The 20828-nt window shown below is 41.4% G+C and overlaps 1 protein-coding gene across 3 annotated transcripts in view; it reads left to right on the top strand.

Moving 5' to 3' along the window:
• The window catches only part of gabbr2 (gamma-aminobutyric acid (GABA) B receptor, 2), a 158240-nt gene that overhangs the window by 113457 nt on the left and 23955 nt on the right, over positions 1-20828 (top strand). The gene's annotated exons all lie outside the window — the stretch shown is intronic.

The raw sequence follows: 20828 nt of genomic DNA, 5'->3' as shown, positions 1-20828 counted from the left end.
ATTTCCCCCCACATTTGTGTTTTATAAAATATTTTTTCTTTACAGCTTGGCACCCGTGTGTTCAGCAAACTGCTTAAGGTGGAGGGTTTAATGCTTGGGTCAGGAAGATTTCAAGCTACATATATTAAAATAGCTTTGAATCAAGTCTTTTTCTCTGTTTTATTTTTGAATAAATTAGCTCATGCTGTTAAATAGCTGGTTCGCTGTTGCACCGGTGAAGCATAAGAAGCTGCAGAAGCTCATTCGTTCCTTAATCTATTAAGTTGTTGAACCAAAATACCGGCTCACATTAAGCCAAGGGCAACTAAAGTACTATAATGGTAAAATGGGTTATGGAGCAGGTGCAGTGAGGAATACTGTACGAATAAGATGAATAATCACATTCAGTTATGTAGCACACTTAAGATATGGATTGTTAAATGCGATTATATGAATGTGTGTCACTCTGCTCTATATAAAAACAAAAAGTGCGAATGAAGAGAATCCTACCACCGTATATGTAACATTTACTGGGTTTTGCTGAACAAAATCATTACTCAAAATATGATTCACATTGCTCTAAATAGCGTTCTCTTCATCTGCTGACATGTAATTCAGGAAAGATAATATACTTTACTGTTGCTACTAACAACGGGCAAACAGGACTAATTATTCCTCTGAAGCTGAGATTAAATCATCTGTCTTTGAGGATCACAGACACACATAGAGATTTTCCCTATTGAGTTGTCTTTCAAGTCCCACAGAGCCTTTTGCACGTAGACCACGAGACTGTTCGCTGTCTCCCTGAAGAGCCTGAAGTCCTTAGAAACCGAGGGCATTGGTCGGATCGCCATTGACCAAAGGTCACTTAAAGGCAAGGGTCGAATTGTGGATTTTAATGGAGACTATTCCCTTGATTGTATTGAACAGATGCTGTTTGCTTGCTCGTTGCTGCCAGGGTTCTGTTGGGATTGGAAAGATGATTTGATATTGTCTTGCACCCAGTTTTGACTTTTTGTCTTCACTTAAATTAAAACCTTGTGAAATGATAAATAGAACTTATGTAAGAGAAGTGGAAGCAGTTCAGCTACTGAGTTTTTTTATTTTGAAAAAAAACCAAAATCCCTGTGGGAGATCTCTGGAGAAATGTGTGCATGGTATCTTGCTACACCTCTTTATATTCTTGCGCTGTATAATTGGCACATTTATACAACTCTAAACAAAGTCCAACATTCCTTTGTGATGATAGTCACTTAAAGCATATATTTAAGCCTGCCTTAAGGGTGTAGCAAAGCCTTCCCTAACATATTCATTTGTGAATGTTGTCAGTGTGTGCAGTCAGGTCCTCATGGAGTATTCTCAGACTCTAAGCCCGTGGCCAGGGAAGTGTTGTGAATATATTAACTACTCAGTAGGAGTCTGCAACCCCCATGGGGTCATGGATCTGCATGCCTGGGCTGAGGCAGAGGCGCCTCGTGCCTTGTCCAGTCTGCCAAATTTCCAGTACCTGCAGTATTGGACCCTTGAGGCCCAGCAAGGGGAGAGGCAGCCTCGTGCTCCTCTGCGCCCTGGGCCTCCAGGATTGTCAGGTGGGAGAGGAAACCAGAAGGCAACTCAAACACCCAGACAGGGGGTATAAAGGTACAAGAGAGAAACATACTATAGACAAACACTGTATTTACTGCAATAAATAATGTAAAGACATTTAAGGAAAATGAATAAACGTCTTGTAAGACCAGAGACAAAGGAGAGTTATTCTGAATCTGCAAAAAACTGCAACAAATATCATTACCCCCTTGTTGATCTTAATGAGGCTGCTGTTCTGGCAGAGCTCTTGACAGATCCAACCACAAAAAACACAGAATCGTCCTCACAAAAATGTTAAACCCGGTGCCTCAAGGCAATGCAACAGATAAGACAAACCAGCTTGGGTAATATCTAATTTTTTCCCTATCTGTAGTAACACCACCAACACAGCCCCCTTGTGTTTTTAACATGTTGCTATTTTTGGTCCAAACACCCACTTAGGTGCAATGGGGGGGTTGTGTGCGAGGTAATAGTGAATGGGAACACAGTAGATGGTCATAAAGCTCAGGAGCAAGAGAGACCAGCTCCGTCTAACAGTACTAACAGTAATTGGCACAAGGAGAAGGACCATTAGGCATCCAGTTTCCTGTGAGCTGTCAGACCACGTTGATGCTCCTCCCCTTTGCTGCATCTCTATAGCATTACATTTCCCACCCTCCCCAACAAAATACTAAGCCATGAGAATATCCTTTCAAGTGGTCTGTTTTAATGTTAATAATGTCCATGCACTGGTTTGTGATTTTCTTTGAAGGTTAGTTATTGGATGCACAGAATTCTATATCAAAAAAATGTTTCTGTCCATGATTGAGATTGGTGAATCACAGGAGCTTGCATCATTTTTCAAAATGAGTTTTCACAGTAGCGCCAATTTGTAGTGCCACTTTAGCTGTTAATGTTCCATGTCTCCCACGTCTGATTTTGATCAATGGACTCCTCACCGTTGTTTTTGTCTCAGGTCTGTGTTTAGATTGGTGATGTTTTTGGTTCGAGTGCATTTATATTGATTGTTTCTGTAATTTACAGGGCTCGGTTTATTACTGTCACGTGTGCAGATGGGCTTGTTATGCATTTATCAAGCGGTAATGTCATGTGGGGTTGTTGTCTGACGAGTGAGGAATTCAGGTCTGTGGTGTAGCTGACTGTGCTACTGTCAAGAACTTAACCATATATGACTCTCCCTCATTCTGCCAATAAACATCAACAGACTAGGGATGCACAATTCATTGCAAAATTATCAAGATTACAATACATTGACAAATAATGATGTCATTCTGCAGTTCTTGTTTCTGTCATCTTCAATTTGGATTTTCTTTTGTGAAAATGTCAATAAAAATGCAAGAACATTAGCCCTTGTTCATGACAAATGTCCAAGAAAGTTTTCATCAGAACAGGTCGACTCAAGAATCAGTGTAGGTTGCACATCCAGTAGTTTATTATCATATAAGAAACATCTGCAGCTGAGGCTGCAACTACCTGCTGCATCCCCTTCAACGTAGTGTTTGTTGGACAGTCACAGTGTTTACTTTTCTCGTTGGAAATATCATGATTCGCAAGACTGGCTTCTCCTATGTCGCCCAGTATGATCAAAGAGAGGACTACATTTTAAAGTAGCGATAACGTTATTATCCTGCACGTGCTTTTACTCGGCGGAAGCATCGACAAATTCAATCCTCTGCTTCACCGGGTATGAACCTTCTGCTCTGAATCCAGAAAAGCTAGGCTTAATGAGCCACTATTAACAAAACTAGGGCATCCCCCTTGAATCCTTTATTAGCATTAGCAAGAAGATGAAACTGTGAAGAGGCTGACAATAGATCCTTGCGGAATGCTTCATAAAACCTGACTGATTTTATACCCTCAAATGAATGTAAAGAAGGGCCGTAGACCATGTACGGGGGTTCAGTCTGTGTCTCTAAAGGAGAGTGACCCTCGAGTCTTATTTCTGCACCAAGCCCACAGTAGTTTTAATTACAGTATGTAAGTGTTGTGCCTTCACCAGAAATTACTTGTGACCTTGACATTGCCCACCCTCTTTACCGCACTGCACATCGGCTCCCTTTGCAGAATTCAATAAAAATGTTCAGATTAAAGGCAACATTGCCAAGACGGTAATTGCAGCTCCCCCTCCCCCTCCATTCTTTTCTGCGGTCTGACCCCTGGATCCCAACAAGGCAGGGAATATTGTGAATATCAGTGTCCTTTCCTTCTACAGGGAGCTTAGTCAGGGCAGGAATAACTTCTGCTGCTCCAGGAACGTTGTGAGAATACTGATGGAGACGTTGGGCTGCCATGAGCAATTAGATCCATTTTGTGGCTCTTTAATAATTGAGCATCTGTTAATGGTGTAAATGTTTCACCAGCAAGACAGACAGCTGCTTGCCATCGGATTAAGTCACACATTACTGACGCATGTTGCAGTGTCAGGGCACGTGTGTGTGTGTGTGTGTGTGTGTGTGTGTGTATGTGTATTGAAGCATTTAGGTGTAGAGTGTGTAGTTTGTTCATCATTGTATTTGCTGCTTAGTGTTTGTGCACTGACCTTGTATGTGCTGTGTGTTTCAGCCTGTATGAGTACATGTGGAATGTATGTGCTCACCCATGCATAGAAATGTTTTTTTTTTTTCTATAAATTTGCCTGTGTTTATGTACACATTAACATCCTCCCTTGTGGTCCTGGGCATTGTCTCCTGCATAATGAAGGACAAACCGTCGAGAAAGGATGATTAGCATTCTGGTGCTTCCTACTGCAGACCCCTCTCTACTCGAAACCTCTCCTCTTGTCTCCTTTTCCTTCCCCTCCCTCCCTCCCTCCGTCATTTCTTTTTTTCCCAGCTTGGAAGTGCTGCAAGCATCAGCAGGCGAACGAGCTGCAAAAGAATATTGCAGTGTGGCATCGCCATGGCAACAGCCATGGTTTCTGACATCCATAACACAGAGAGCGGCACTGTTGATCCATGAGACAAAAATAGCAGATTTTAGGGCACCCACTTGAGTATGGCAAAACATGTAGAGGGGATGTTAAACATTCATGTAGAAGTACAAGCTACCTGGCTGATATGAAGACAGTGACTGACAGAAACAGAGAAGGTGTTCAGTACGTACTCATGTACACTAGCATGCATATTTTAAGGCAGAAGTTCAGGAATGTTCATAGAGATTTTCCTCTTCATCCCTGCCTCCATCTGTATGCACTGAGGCAAGGAGACCTAGAGAAAACATTGTTTTTTTTATTCCAGTGCTATGACATTGTACTCATTTGTTTCCACTATCATTTCACTGTAATAGGAAACCATCATATGACTCACTGCTAGCATGTACTATGGAAATGAAGCTCACCGTAACTTCAGTCATGAAGTTAACCTTTATGACTCATTCATTCATAATTCTCACTTGCCCCCCACCCCCTTTTTCTAATCAGGCTCTCACTGTGGGTGTTTGGTTATATTTTGCCAGTTATGTTTTAGTCACCCGGTGTCTGACTATGATCTTATCCCAGATGTTTTGGATCCCAGACCAGTGTCCATGTGCTGTAGCAGATCACATTTAAGTTCTTGGATGGAGCACTTGCCTGGCTCTGTGCAGCATATCTCCTACAGATAAGCCCGATTTCCTACTGTTTCAACTCCAGGATTGTGCCAGTACTCCAGCACTAGTTCTTCCCCTTTCCTAGTACTGCAAGTTGGCAGTCTAAGTCTGGTTCTGACTGTGCTTGGAGCTGGTTCCTCTCTGTCAAGAATGTGGAGTTGCTTTAAGCACAGAAAACAACTTTCTCCTGCTCTTCTACATACACATACGCTTGTGTCACTTCACTAAACACCCATGAAGCCAGCCTTAACACACCCACCAATCACTCGATGCAAGACACCTGTTATGGTTTGCTGTTGACTGTCCCAGCCCTTCTGCTCAGAAGGCCATACATTCATCAAGCAGCAAACAAAACTCCCCAACTGAAGATCGAAAATCCTTTAAGGCAAATACATTAATTAAGTGATCCTCATCCTGCTGTCCCCCGAGTGCAATAAAGTTATTGCCACCAGGGAAAATATCACCACCTTGTCTGCAGATCCCCAGTTAAACAGAGATTTATGTCATGGTCAGTTGCTTAATACCCTTGGTGTAGACTGTGATGTAATCTGATCCATCGACTATGAAGGATGATAAGAATTTGAGTCATATTCAGCCGTGATTGGTCCAAAAGTTTCCTGAAATTGTCATTTTTTATCGTTAAATTACTGGTGATGTTTGCTCTGGGAAAAGGGGTAGTTGATGGAAGTTGTGCTTTCATTTGCTACTGTTTTAACTTTACATAATTTGGTTTGTTAGCTTGCAATCAACATACAAATAGATAGATAGATACTTTATTCATCTCACAGAGAAATTCACATTTATTTATTTTTTAGATAGAAAAAGTAAGATGTCATGACCTTCCTTCCTGTTCAGTTTAATCAGTAAAAGCATTTGCAAGTCTAAAAGGATATTGTAAATCTCCCTTTGTCCCTGACCATCTCAGTCTCTTTCTCTTCCATATATTATATTTTCTGTACTCACAGATGATACCTTCTCTTGTTCCATTTTATGGCATTTTTGGTTTAATGCAGTCCTTAGAGGTTGGGATTCATTACTTCCTCTACTCCCTTTTTGTCCTTGTGAATCGCTGATGAAAGTACTCTCAAATTGGACCTCATTATTAGCAATTCCCCTATCCAGTGCTAACCTTAAATTGTGTTCTGACTTTCACTTACACATGTAGAATTGCTGCTGCTATTTGCTTGTCACACAACTGTATTTCATAGCATATATAACATATTTAATATATTCTATTCATCCATAATATAATATCATATTTCATATTTTTCATCTTTTTTATAAAAAAAAAATTGGTATACACTATAGCAGACACAGCCCATGTGGGCTAATCAGTCTCATATACCACATTTATCTCCTCTTTGAACACATACCATAGCATTAAAAATGTTCCTTAGAAATTTCTGACTTGAATATTAGACTTGTGTGTGAGCCTTCATGATCACATTGAGACAGTGACTTCACCAACAGCCTCAGGCACATGAGGGCCGAGCTGCAGCAATGATCAGACCAGAGACTAAAGTGCAGTGTTAAAGTTTCCATTAGCTGGCTTTAACGTAAAGCTCATGCTCAGATATCGGGTATCCGTTTTTACTTGTGCCATTAAAACACATTTAAAGTGGCCGTGCTTGGATTACACTGGTGTTTCTGCTGCTCATACGCTATAAGACACCATCTGTTTTCATAATGCTTGCATACATTCGTTTAGTAATATGGGAAAATGCGATTAGGATCTACTGTATTTATAGGCCTACACTTACACCAGTGGAGGTGTAAAATGCCTCACTTCACTTAAGCTGTATACACATTTTATTCTAAAGCATTAATACACTTAACAAATGTTTTTAGTATCCAATATATTCAATTTCTGCCAATAAACCCTCCTAAATGTTACACGCTGGACATGATAATGCAATAGAAAGTTCATCACATAACCTCAGCAAACATTCAGTCATCATACTTGTGTATTTATGCAGTTCGATTTCCCAATAGCTCAGACCAGTGGCGGTTGTTGGTCTTTTAAACAGGGGAAAGCTCATTTCAGTTTCCTAGTTGTTTATTCATAAGTTCTGCAAACAAACAACTTGAACAAGGAAACGCTATAATAGTGTTTTTATTTACAGTGTATATGTACAAACAAAAATGGGCTATATCGGCGTGCAAATAACACACAACGACAGCTTCCCTGGAAGCAACGTTTTTGCCGCATTTGTCCCACCATCACCATCGAGCTCACTGCAGGGAATTGTTAATGTGGAGGCTGCTACAGGAATACGAAAATCACATAAGATGGTCCGTCCCTGATGAACAGCTGATTTTTAAGATACATTCTAATCGCATCCTGGCGCATCCTGGTTTTGTATTGAAATGTAAATACAACACAGTACATTTGGCCACATTTTAGAGGAAGCCGAGCTTCCCTTGCTGTCTTAGAGCAATCACCACTGTCTCAAACAAATGGGTACAGTATTAGCAATATTTTTTTCACCCATGTTTTCTGTTTTTCCTCCTTGAATCCTTAGACATCTGCTGATACACTATCCTGTGTTCCCATGAATATAAACCTCCCTCTTTAATTGAAATGGTTTTCTTCAACATTTCTATTTGCTTCCTTTGGAACTTTCCTTATCATCCATCGTTCTTTTCATCCTTCTGCTAGATGTTTCTCTATTAGAATTGTGTTACCAGTCCTCTTTTTCCTCTTTGCACACCCTTTTCATTTCAGACCTCATGCTCCCATCTTACACTATCCATCTTTTTCTTCTCCTAAAATTGGCCAGCACCTGCTTATGGCCTTAATGTTGCTCTCTTATTTTTTTTTGTGGTTCCCATTTTCCCTCACATTGCTGTTTTTTCTTTCTTCTGATTCACCAACATCATCATCGTCATCTCCGTTTTCCAACTCCAACACCTCTTCCAAGGGAGTGATAGGGATCCAGCCATGTCCAGCCAGGATTTGGTGTCTGGAGAGAGAAAAGTAGAAAGTGTAGCCAGAGGGAGTCTAATGTGTGCCAGCAAAGTTATTCTGGACACACAGATGACCAGTGTGGAATTGTGTGAGTCGATGTCAGGCAGACATGAGACTGACTGTTTGTGATTGTAAACCAAAAACTTCCATAACAGCATGTCAGGGTTTTGCTGAAAAAATACAGGTTGTTTAATGCCAGAATACCATATGATCATTCCTTATGTTGTTAGTATATTTAGGTTTTACTTCACACTCATCGTTCCATATTGATATCTGAAACTGATGAGATGGCATTAGTGACTGCACATTGTATATACCTTTTTTATTAATGCTTTATTGCTGCTTTTGTACGTTCATTGCAGACATCTTACATGCATACTCATCTTCCAGTGTTGTAGTTGCTCCCCTTCCTCCTGCACTCTCACTCAGGATGTCTGCTGCAGTTCCAGTCAACTGTTGATTGTGTGAATGTCATCTGAAGGACACGTTGCTCTTGTTTCATTATCAGTCTGCGCAGTGAAAAGGATAGTCCCTTTTCCCATTTCATTTCATCATATTGGCTCTTCACTCTCAACGTGGTATTCTTTGGAAATTAAGCACACTGTAGATGCTTTTCTTTGGAAATTAAGCACAAAGAAATGTAATTCTTCCGAGTCACTTTTTTGTGTTTTCACAGACTGGAAAGATAAACAAGGTCTGAATTGAATTATGCCGAGATTTACCCTGGCATAATCACAATCTTGGGGAGAGAGACATAGATGTTAAATGACTAAAAAGAGCTGAGAATCATAAAGTATTTTATTCTATAGACTGAAGAACAATTCCATTGACAGCATTATCTAAGGTGGACTCATTTGTTAACACTGGGTTTAGCACTGGCTGACATCTGGGTCATTAACGGATAACCACCAACCACGTAGCCCTTTTATTATCAACAACAAAAAGGAACGCGACTCACTTACTCCAAAGGGATGGTTATGCATTGCTGTGGACACTTATCGTAAGGCGTTGTTGACTATATGTGTTGCAACAGTCATTGTGGTGAATGATGGCTGCATTCTTAACAAGCTATTACATCGACTTGCTTGCAAAGATTGTCTTGCTGATAAGAAACCGCTGACATTAGGCGTCTTGGTAAACTTATTTTTTTCGTGTAGCTATGTCTGAAGGCATTGTGGAGGTTTCAATGACTCAAACATACCTCTGTTATTACCTCTGACACTGGCTTGTTTTGAATTCATCCATGGTGTATATCCTAAGTAAGTGTGTCACAGGCTTTACCTTGGGGATACCTGCTTCTGCTCATAGTTGTGCACATTTTACACATTGCAGCCAGAATCACAGAGTCACAGCAAAAACCTCAGCCTGCATAAAGAGTGCTGAATCTTAACAGATGATGAATATGTTTATGTTGTGATCAAATTAAGAAAAGAACATATACCTGTATATATAAGTGGCACAAAGTGGGTAGCATTGTCCAGTAAAGTCATTTATAGTTCTGACACAGAATCAGTTGATTACCAAATGTTAATTGCATGCAATTCATGCGGTAGAGTTGGAAGGCAGAACTCCGAGTCAGATGGGGACAAAGAGTAGAAATACTCAAAATCATTTTCAACAGCTGAAACCATTTAAGAGCTAATTGATTCTGAAAAAGTGCAGCTGGACAGTTTCCTCATTTTATGTTAAAGCAGCAGACGGGCGAAAAGGCGAAAATTGTGTATGAAATGGGTTCAAGACAAACAGATGCATTTTACATTGTGGTTTGTGGCAGTTTTAGTGCTAGATTAAACAACTACAGATTCATAGGTCAGTGCTGCCCTCCCTAAGTCAGATTTAGTTTCACTTTTTTTTTCTCCCCCTCTCCCCGTAGTGTAGCATATTAAATCAGTAAAGTTGTTCAAAAGTTTGAAAGCATTTTCATATTGGCTGTGTTTTTGTTTTGTCTCCATCTCTGCCTCGATCTCTTTTCTGAGCGAAAGATAAGGAGGGAACTGGATATCTTGCCAAGTCAACAGAGGTTTCAGTTTGCACAGGATTTCATCATTTTTTTTGTGGAGAATATTTACCCAGCATGTTTTGTAATTCTTTGGCAATACACTTGTATTTGTCTTGTGAGGGACAGCAGTGTGCAGGATGTGTAAGGTGATAGCCTCATCTGTGAATCATGCAGCAGAGCACTCCCAGGAAAGGTTCCGTGCTTGTTGACACTCTACATGGTAAATTGGACATGAGTTTGGAGTGAGTCTGTTGAAAATGGAATTGTCTTTGGCAATATTTACCCCATTTATTGTACTTTCCCTCTACCTCTTTGTGCTTAGTGTTCTCTCTCTCTCTCCCTTCATTCTTTCACCCCGCTGCACGTCTTTCTCTCACTCTTTCTGTCAAGCATCACTAAATTACCCCCCAAATTCCACCATCACCTGCACCACTCTTTTTGCTCTCCTCTCAATTTTTGCCCAACCTTTCATACCCTCCACCTTTTCTACATCTGCCCTGGACTACAGTTGCTAGGCAACAGCAGATTGAGCTTGAGGGGTATGCAGTTGTCCAATTAGAAGTCTTATACAGCTATGACTTTATCTGTTGTAAGATATTACAATATTTACGTGTATGTGTGTGTGTGTGTGTTCATCTGGGGGAGGGGGCACGTGTTAAGGCTAAGTTTTGATAAATTGCTGACGTTCAATGTTTAACTGGTTCTGAGCGCATCTTAAAATAGTGAACATGTTGGTAGTGGTACGTCACATCTGGTGTAACAAAGGAACCTGATGGCCTAAATTAAATTTCTCACTTTGCTTTGTGCACACCGCTGTCAGTTCTCATCAGAGAACTCATCTAATACTACTGTACAACCACAGATGACCTGAATGTGTATGCACCTTTAACAAATAGAGTGAGACGTCTTAGCGTTTTGCATCATGTCCCTGTTTGTGATGGTACTTTTCTAAACACACTGTCATTCACAACTTATCAATAAGGTATGATTACAGACTTCATATTTCAGAACCACTACTGCTGTGGTTTATTTCCGTGCTGTGTCTGTCAGTCTTTCATGTCCTTTTCGTTTTATACCCTCTCACACGTCTCTCTTCTTCTTTTTTTCGCATCTCCCTCCGTCTGCTGTTCTCTTTCTTTCACTCTTTTGTACCAGAGACACCCTCTACCAGTGACCAGACACATCCATCACTGTTTCTTCTGCTCTGCTCATCCACAGCCCTGAGGATTCTATTATGGCTTAGCAGCTGACACAAACACACACACACACACAGTCTGGTTCCCATGACTTCAAATGACATGACATTGACTTACATTCATTTCCAGGAGTCGTACGCTAACATTAACCATAACTACTACTGGCCTAACCCTAACCTCATTCAACTTCACCTTAAACTTACTTTGTTGTCCCTATAAGGAAGACAAATCACCATAATGTGACTGTGTAAACAGATTTATGTTCCCACAACATGAGTAATTCCTGGAATACACACCCCCCACACACACACATACACATACAGATTATAGGGATAGACAGCTCTATCTTGTCTTGCTGCAGGCAGAGATATGATTAGTTAGATAGCAATGCAGCTTTTGATGATAGTGGTGACTCTGATTGTGATGATGATGATGATGATGATGATGGTCGTGGGCCCCAGAGGCAGTGAGGTGACAATGCACTTAGACGCTAATGTTTCTCGCTGTTGTTCGAACCCTTCATCGTTCACAGAGCTGCTTGTCTTGAAGAGAAAGCGTGAACGTGAATGTATTGAACGTGAATGAATCCAAAACAACATCCAAACAGTGCATTCTGCTTATTCTCAGCCAGTGCTTTTCCAGGGACAGCCTCAAAGCTTGTTAGGTAATTAATTCTTTGTCTTTATTATTGGTCAGGAGGGAAACATTTGCCTGATGTGTTGTCAAGCCAAGTTTTGTACTTTCATTTAGTAATATTATTATATTACGTTCCAGTTATATTAGTCCCATGCAGAACAAAGGTTACATACTAAAGCATGGAGAGAAATGTTATTTTAAAGGTGTGCATGTTGTTTAGGCCTTTCTATATTTAAAAACAGGTCCCTTACAATACTCTAATTACGGTTAACTAGGAAATGCACCGGCCAGGAACTGAACCGGTGTTTTTTTTTTCTGGTGAGTGTACATTGACCTGGTGTGCGCCTTTAATCACAAGTAACAACTTTAAAAATTCAGTTTGATAACTAAGCATTGAATGCAGACTTTGTGTTGTGGCTCTGCATCTCATGTTTTGTGAATGTGCTTGTTCCCCAGTTAAACATTATACCTACTTTAGAACAACAATATAAGGTGATATAGTGACTACGCCACTTTATACTAACTGCTGTAACTTGTGAAATGTTCTAGAAACTGCGCACCACAGATATATGAATATATTAGCAGCTGTGTGACAAGAGAACTATATTATTAAGATCTGCTGGCAATTATTTTTCCACTCACATTCTTAATTACTTTTTATGTGAAACCGTAAGCTATTGCACACACACCCACACTGCTCTGACACTGCAGAGCCGTGTTCACCTCAAGGACAGCGAGCACCTCTGGAGACTTTAGTGTCTCGCTGAGAGAGCGCTTAATCATCAACACGCGCACACACAGATATAAAGACATCAAACACAAGAACACAACTGCTGCCTTGGAGTCAGGTATAGGAGACCACCAAGGTCGGACAGTGATGGGGAGATGAGAACACTCTGCCACTGCTTGAACAAAGGACTGGTGCTGCCTCAGCAGTCTGAGCCCACAAATACAAATCCATTGAGCTAAATGAAAGAGTTCTCTTACCCAAGACCTTGAGCCCTCTTCAAACTGCAAATTTTACACTAGCAGTGTAGAGGGTTGATGATAGGAGGACAGGGACAGATTGATAGGGGACTCGAGGGTAACTCGAGGCAGACTGAGAGGAGAGAGCAAGAAGAAAAGGTGGGTAAAAGGAGGTTATAACCGGGGAAGAAGAGTTGAGGCAAATGAGCTAGTGAGAGCCAAACGATTCAGAAGGAGCCTAGAAGCCAAGAAACCAGAAAGGAAACGGCTGTCACCATGCCAGCCATAACAATGAGGTAGAGACATTCAGAGAGATTAAGTTAAAGATATGTGATGAAAGGCAGATTGAAAAGAGAGAGAAGGGAAGAATAAGTGGTGTCATTGCCACTTATCATCACACTGCCAAGGGTCACATTGATTAGCACTTGCCATCAGCAGGAAGCCTGTGAACCAGTTGAAGGGAAGGTCAGATAATTGAACCCAACGGCACTGCAACAAGCTGGCACCGTGCCTGCCTCACCACCGCACATGACTCACTGGAGTTGGATGAGACAAACTCCCAGTGTGTATGTGGTGATGTAGTGTGCTGCATATGGGGGGGGGGAGGGGGGGTATCTTTGAGATAGAGTCCGTATGTATAAAATATAGCCCCAGAAAGAAGTCTCCAGGTTGATTTAGCTGACAAATGCAGACATTGAAGTGTTTAATTGCATGATTGATAGCAACAAGAGCATTAAGAAACACCTGCTGTGTGAACAGTTTATCTAAGCAGCTGCTGATTTTAATTGAAGCAGTTACACTGGCAGTGAAAATACTTCCACTTTTTCTTTTGTCAGACTTTTGGGAGATGCCTCCCTAATGAACCATAGAAATCATTCATTCGTTCATTCATTGTCTACCACTTTATCGTCCACATGAGGACCTTGGAGCCAATCCCTGCTGACTTTGAGCAAAAGGCGGGGTACACCCCTAGACAGGTCGCCAGTCAGGTCACATGTTTTTGGACTTGTGGGAGGAAACCAGAGTGAACCTTAGAACTCTGAAGAGATCACTTTCCTGCAGGTCTACAGTTTCAGTCAGTCAGTTGTCAAATATGTGCAGTCTAAATCTGCCTTCCTCTCATCTGTCTCTTTTGGTGTGATGTTGTGATATATGTGCTCTGGCCTATCTGAGTGAGATGTTTGTGGGCATGTGAAGTTCTACCTCTAGGTTAAACGCTGTGCTCCTCCCCCTTCTAACCCGTGCTATTGTTCCTGTCATCACCAGAGTCGACTCTTCAAAGAGTTCAGACAAGCTTTTTTGGCATGTGAGTGGAGCGTGGTGAGATTGGATTTGACCCCTGTGAATTCTCAACTTATTTTGATCCCAGCATGCATCCTTTTTTAGACCTGAGCCCACACACCTTTTTGCTGTCAGTTTGGCAGTCATAGCATTCATTTTCCTGCAGGCATTATTAATAATGCTCTTTAAATAAAAAAGAAGGGGCTGGTGTTGGGGAACAAAACACTCAAGAGGAGTAAAATTAAGTGGTCCCATTAAGTGGTAATCAGATGTATTATATGTGGATAAAAGCTATCAGTAGCTTTGTTTACATGTGCAAAATGTCTTTATTCGGAAAGGATTTACATGGACGCGAAATTCAATCATCTGATTGTATACACATGCATCAAGCTTTAAGTCGGAATGCACTATTTTGACATGCACAGTAATGTCTAATTCTCCAGAAGTAGAAGCAGAAAAAACTTCTTTTCCGCTTCCGTAGTAACAGCTACAGAAGACAGCTATCTCTCTCATTTTCCTCCTCTTCCACGTCTGTGACTTTTGTGTCCGTTCGTTATTCTTTTTTTGGAATGAAAACACAGCAGTAACAAAATGGAAATATGTCACGTTTGCGTGGATCCGACACGTGATGGCACCAAACCAGGAAGTCAGGACTGGATTGACAGTTTATATGAACACCGACCCGAATGGCGATCGGCATACATATACCAGCCCCCTCGTTCAAATGTGCTGTGTAAGATCAGAGGCATGTTTACGTGACATATTTTATTATTCTTATCAGGCTTTTATTCCAATTACTTGTGTCCATGTAAACATGTCTTAATTTAAAAAAAAAATCTGTCAGATTTATAGTCTGTTTAGAGGATATTTCATAGCCGTTATTGCCTACTTTAATATGACTTTGCTGCCAAGAACTGTGCACACAACATTATGCATAGCAGTTGATGGTTATTACTTTCCAATGTACCATTATTTACAATTGTAGCAATTTGCATGGAAGCATCCATTGCTTTCCTCATTATGTCAACAGCAGTCCACCATCATTGCTTCATTTGATATTGCACCATGCAATGCTCCTGTTCATTTTTTTAAACCTTGAATGTCTCTATAAGTAACAGTAGCATGATGACATGTAAACAACAAGGGCCCGGGACTAGTAACGGCTTCTGAAAATGACAGTCATTAATGATGAATTACCTGCCATGTGCAAAGTGCCTGTTTATTTCTGCGTTACATCGTCTGATTGCTTCTCTGTGGCGCATTACACATTATCAGCTGTAGAGAGGCAGGCGCTCTCTGCGTGAGATTTGAGCGGCGAGAAGTGTCACTGAGGATTATTGAGAGAGCAGCGTTGCAGAGGAGGTGTGAAGGTTGCAGAAAAGGAGAGGAGGTGAGGAGAGGAGGTGATTGAACAGAGAGAGGGATGATTAGATGGCGATGAGGAGACACTTGCTCACACAGCCGGCTTCATGTACGTTGGCCTATATGCGTGCACCCCTGTTTATCACCTGCCCATGTAAATGCGTTGTTCATGTGTGTTCACATACGAGGTGTCATTATCTGTCAGGTATGTCATTCCCAGCATTTTCTCATCATCCACACCCTCTCAACCTCACTGATAGCCATCTGTCCAATAATTAACCTCACTGACAAAATGCAGCACCGAGTGTGCGCTGTGACCACTGCATGTACATTTATGTGTCTGTATGTGTTTGTTTATGCACTTTACTGACGTTAAGTATTGAATTCAGGTGTTTCAAACAGACTTTGGGCTTTAGGCCCCTTATCTCCAGTGAAGGGCAATGCTGTGCTTCCAACTTTGTGGCAACAGTTTGAGGAAGACCCTTTTCTATTCCAACATGACTGTGTCATACTGCTCAAAGCAAGGACTATAAAGACATGGTTTGACAAGTGTTGTGTGGAGGGACTTGACTGGCCTACACGGAGCTCGAGCACCTTTGGAATGAACGGGAACAGAGACTGTGAGCCAGGCTCAGCATCAGTGCCAAATTCACATAGAAACACTGCAAAAAAAACTGGGGAAAAAGTGTATATGTATTTAAATACATCAGTACAGTCCCAAATACTTTTGTCCATATAGTGTATGTCTACCTCTTAGCCTCAGAGCCTAAACAAATGTGTGTCTTCTCCAGGCCTGGCACCTTGTGTCTGTGTTCAGTGCTGCGCTATAATCTGATGTAACGGTGAAAAGTGTGCACTGCAACTTTACACAGCTCATTTATTTATATTCAGTGGTCATTAAGAGCAGACAGGGACAGCCTGAAGGGTGGAGAGAGGAGGGAGGGTCAGGCTGAGAATGATGAGAGGGCGAGGAAGATAGTGATGTTCGATTGCGAGCACAGAAGGTGTGAAGCAGCAATATTGACTTTTACCTGACATCACCACTTTGATATTTCATAGTGAACGGAGGTAGAAACGCAGACTTGCCTTTCCTTACATTTTATAAGCCCTTGCCGTTTGTGTGTGTGTTCTAAGTATTACTTATGTTGTGGGAACCTAAATCTGTTAACACAGTCACATTATGGGGAGTCCCCATAGCATAAATCACTACATTTTAAGGCGAATACATGTTGTATAGTAGTAGTCGCCAGTAGTAATCCAAGTAATGTAATGTTCTTGATGTGAAATGAATCTAAGTCAATGTAACTGAAGTCTGTGTGTGTGTGTGTGTGTGTGTGTGTGTGTGTAGACGATGGAAGTTTTAAATTAGCCGGAACAGCAGTGCACCAGTCCTTGTATATAGAGTGTTGTACTGTAAGTGCAGTGAAATGTCAGGTTACGCAGTATCCTTCCATATCTTTAAATAGCATGTCTGCTTTTTACATTTGTCATTCTCCGTGTGTTACCAGGACAAACCTCTAACTACGTCAGCACTAACATGTTTGCAGATCTGTTAATAGAAAGTGCTGGTGAAAGCTTTGGTTTACAAACTCAACACCCAATCTCTGCTTATACTTAACACCTAATTGATGTAATTTTCAGACATGCCTATCAAACATCTTTAATATGTAAATACGTATACAATTTGCATTCCTCCAAAAGACATCCTGATATTGATTTGTGCACAGATTAAATGTGCTGCCATGTCCTCAGAATGAGATTCACGTAGCCACAAGAGCCTGATTGGACCAGGGGATCGATACGGTGGCACAGAAATGGAAAGACAAGATATGAGAGGGAGCAAGGAAGAGGGAGGCAGAGAGATGTACTTGCTGTTCTTCATTACACCTATAAAAGGGGAAAAATGAAAAGTGGCAGCCAGGGAGTAGTAACATTATGTTGCAGTGGAGTCCCAAGTTTCTCCGAAGTACTTACATGCTTTTTTTTTACATTAGTACAGTAAAAGATGTAAGAAATGTCAAATCTCACATAGTACAGATGCCTGTAACGTTCATAGTGTGAGAATAAAATATAGCGAGAATGCAAAAGTACAGGAATTACAGTGACGGAAACCAAAGGAGGGCTAAAGATTTTATCTGCAAGGTGACGTTTCTTTAGATCATGTACGTTTATATGTACTGGAGACACTGGAGAGAAGTTGGACTGAAAGTGGGACAGTGCCAGAGGAGCTTAGGTGAGCGTCACAGTGAGGGACAGAATGCATCAGTGGGCTCATCTGTCTGGGATAGCTGGGTATAATTAAAAAGGCATTGGTTTTTAATTAATTTGCCTCAATCACAGTGTAAATTCTATTCTTACATTTTGGGCTACATTTTCTCAAGGAAACATGCTCAAACAGTTCAGACTATGTTCTACACTTCTTCTTGCTTTCTTTCCTATGTTGCTTTTTATTTGGTTTTGTTTTAATACCTTTTCGCTCTGCTTACCTTCCTCCTTTACGTCCTTGTTTTTTCATTCAGAAACAATCCTGATGTGATTCAAATCTGGCACCATCCTCTACGTGCAAAAAGAAAAATATGGTGTCCTGTGTTTTCAGCCATTATTCTAGTCACAGCATTTGGCAGCTAGAGAATGCACCAACACTGCAGTGCCCTCCAATGGTGGGTCTGTGCCCAGGGACGACATGGCGGCACCTGGTGATGATCCTGATGGCCAAACTTAACCAGCTGAGCCTCGAAAACAACCACCATCTGACAATAATGATAATCCCTCTGTCACACTGCCAGCTCCATGTGGTCGGGACATCAGAGAGAAGCTATTACTCTGCCTTGCTGGAGGTTCACATTCTCGCTAATCGTCTTCCTCCTGTTCGATTGCTTGATCTTATACACTGTAGATAGTGATCCCTCCGTTTCTGGACACATCATGCCCCACCCCCCCCCACCCTCTGTGTTTGTCTATGTCTGTTTCTTAATGGGACTACAAAAGGGGACATTTGGACTTGAAAGATGAACAGAAGGCATGTTTGAAGGGAGACCGCATAAAGTTTTACATTCATTTGAGTGTATTGATCATGAGCTTGGCTCATATTAGGAACTCGTAGTCTGGATTTCACAGCCTCTGCTGCTTCACTTTCAAAATGCATCTCTTCTAACTATCACAACTGCAAGGGTGTGCAATACTAATACTAAATGTTCTTCCTTAATCTTTTTCATTGTGATTGGCCATTGGATAAGTTGTTTAATCATGGTTTAGTTGTCTGTCAAAAAGTTGGACAAATGTGGCTCCTAAGGATTTAAGTGCATCCCAAAATCTTTTAGCTGTGAAATGATTTATAATTTTTAAAAAAAGACACACAAATATATCAAGTTTCTTTAAACGCTATCAGCTGCTCTTTTTGTCATGCACTGCCTCGCCTCTTTTTATATTCCTGAATTTTTGCATGTGGCTCACACTCTGCTGGTTCTCGATGGCACATGGCACAATTCAAAGAGATGTTGATATGCATTACTGTGAGTGCCAGTGAAATTTCTATTGCTTGGATTTAGCTTTGAAAAGTGTGGGGCCTCAGGAAATTTACTGTGACATGAGATGCATTGTTATTTTTTATTTTTACATCAGTTATATCTGTTCCTTGGTCACCTCTTTATAAGTTTATAACAGATTGGACAGGTATGTGGACACACTGTACCAGGTTGCCACACTAAAACTTGTGTGTTCTGGTTAAAATGTGAACACAAAAAAAAGTGTCTGTCTTGTGCTTTGACCTCCTTTCTAAGTGGAGACTCTCTTGGCATTGTTTTAACTGAACAGGAGGGACGGTTTGCCACGACTGAAAAAGACCCAATGGGTTTATTTACTGATTGGATTGGTGAGGAAAAGGGCTTAAATTTGACGAAATTTAGGTGTGTGGGTGGAGCGGGGTTGTTGATGTTATTAATCTGCTTCTGTTTGTTCTTTATCGGCAGCATTATTTGTATGGGTTGCTTGTGGAAGAACATATATCTTATAACTATGTAAACACCAGTTTCTGTCTGTGCCTCAGCTAAGTTGGGACAGAGTGTGTTTATTGATATTTTTGATCTTGTAGTTTAGTTGTGTACGTTGATTGATTGCTTACTGGCAGGTGGGATCCTCCTCTGTGGTCACTGGTAGTGCCACGTCCTTCTTGGTCACAACTGGTTGCTGTCCTTGGGGGAGGCAGGCAGGCAGGCAATGACAGTTCAAGTAATTGTCTGTTAGGATCCTATGGATTTACTGCCTGCTGCTGGTGTAGCAGAGGGCTGATCAGCCTGTACTGTATACACACACACTGCTGTTTATACACCAGCTCTTTCTTACACACATTTAGCCAAGCGATCAACACGAGCAATAGAAGGTGTGAATCTGTTACTGGCTTTCGATAAAGTCTACCACAAGTTCTGGGCATTGTGCTGTATACCGAGTGCATTAAGATGTTGTCGCCGCGTTTGTACTGTTCAAGATAACACAGGGATAGGATCGGGATAGTGTCTGTATTGCTGTTTCACCTCGGGCACCAGTGGCGGACCATAAGGTGTTGTGTTTGTCAAAGCCAAGCTTAACCTAGGTGGAGAGATGCCCCTGGGAGCGTCTGACTCACCCATGCTTGTGTGGGTATGCGCATGTATGCGTGCATTTTCCATGGAGAGGGTGTGAGGTGTTGGCAGGGCTGTCATATTAAGCCAATGGCATTGAACTCATTTTGTCAGCCCATGCAGGCTGTTATTGATGCTCCTATCATACAACGCTCTCTTCCCTGTCGTCAGTGTGGCGTCGCTAGACGTGTTCCTGTCACTACTCGGTCCTGGCACATTCACGCTCGCATGTGGGAGTTCTTTTTCAATTGTGCCTTTGCAGCTGTGTGTGACGGTGCATGTGCATATGTTTTATGTTTTTATTTGAATGTTTGCTTCCCTCCTGCTCTGTCAGTACATCACAGGGCTCCTGCAGAGCGCTGCTGCGTTTCTGCTTCATTAGGTGTCTCCCTAAGTTTGAGTGAAAGGCCAAATGCCACAGGCGATGGATTTGGACCAGAGAACAGGGGGAATAGAGAGGGGATTTGAATAGACTACAGGCAGCAAAACAATACAGAGTATTATGGATCAAAAAAATGTAAAACCTAGGGACAGAATGAAACATGTGGCTAAGCGAGAGGAATAAAATTAGAGTTGAGAGTAGGAAGATTTGGGGAGACAACAAAAATGAATTGCTTGTATCAGTCATAGGGAAAGATGGAAAGAGTTATAAG

The sequence above is a fragment of the Solea senegalensis genome, unplaced genomic scaffold (genome assembly GCF_019176455.1).
Source record: "Solea senegalensis isolate Sse05_10M unplaced genomic scaffold, IFAPA_SoseM_1 scf7180000017240, whole genome shotgun sequence".
Classification (NCBI taxonomy): Eukaryota; Metazoa; Chordata; class Actinopteri; order Pleuronectiformes; family Soleidae; genus Solea; species Solea senegalensis.
Note: the sequence above shows the minus strand (reverse complement) of the source record. Positions and strands in the feature narration are given on the sequence as shown.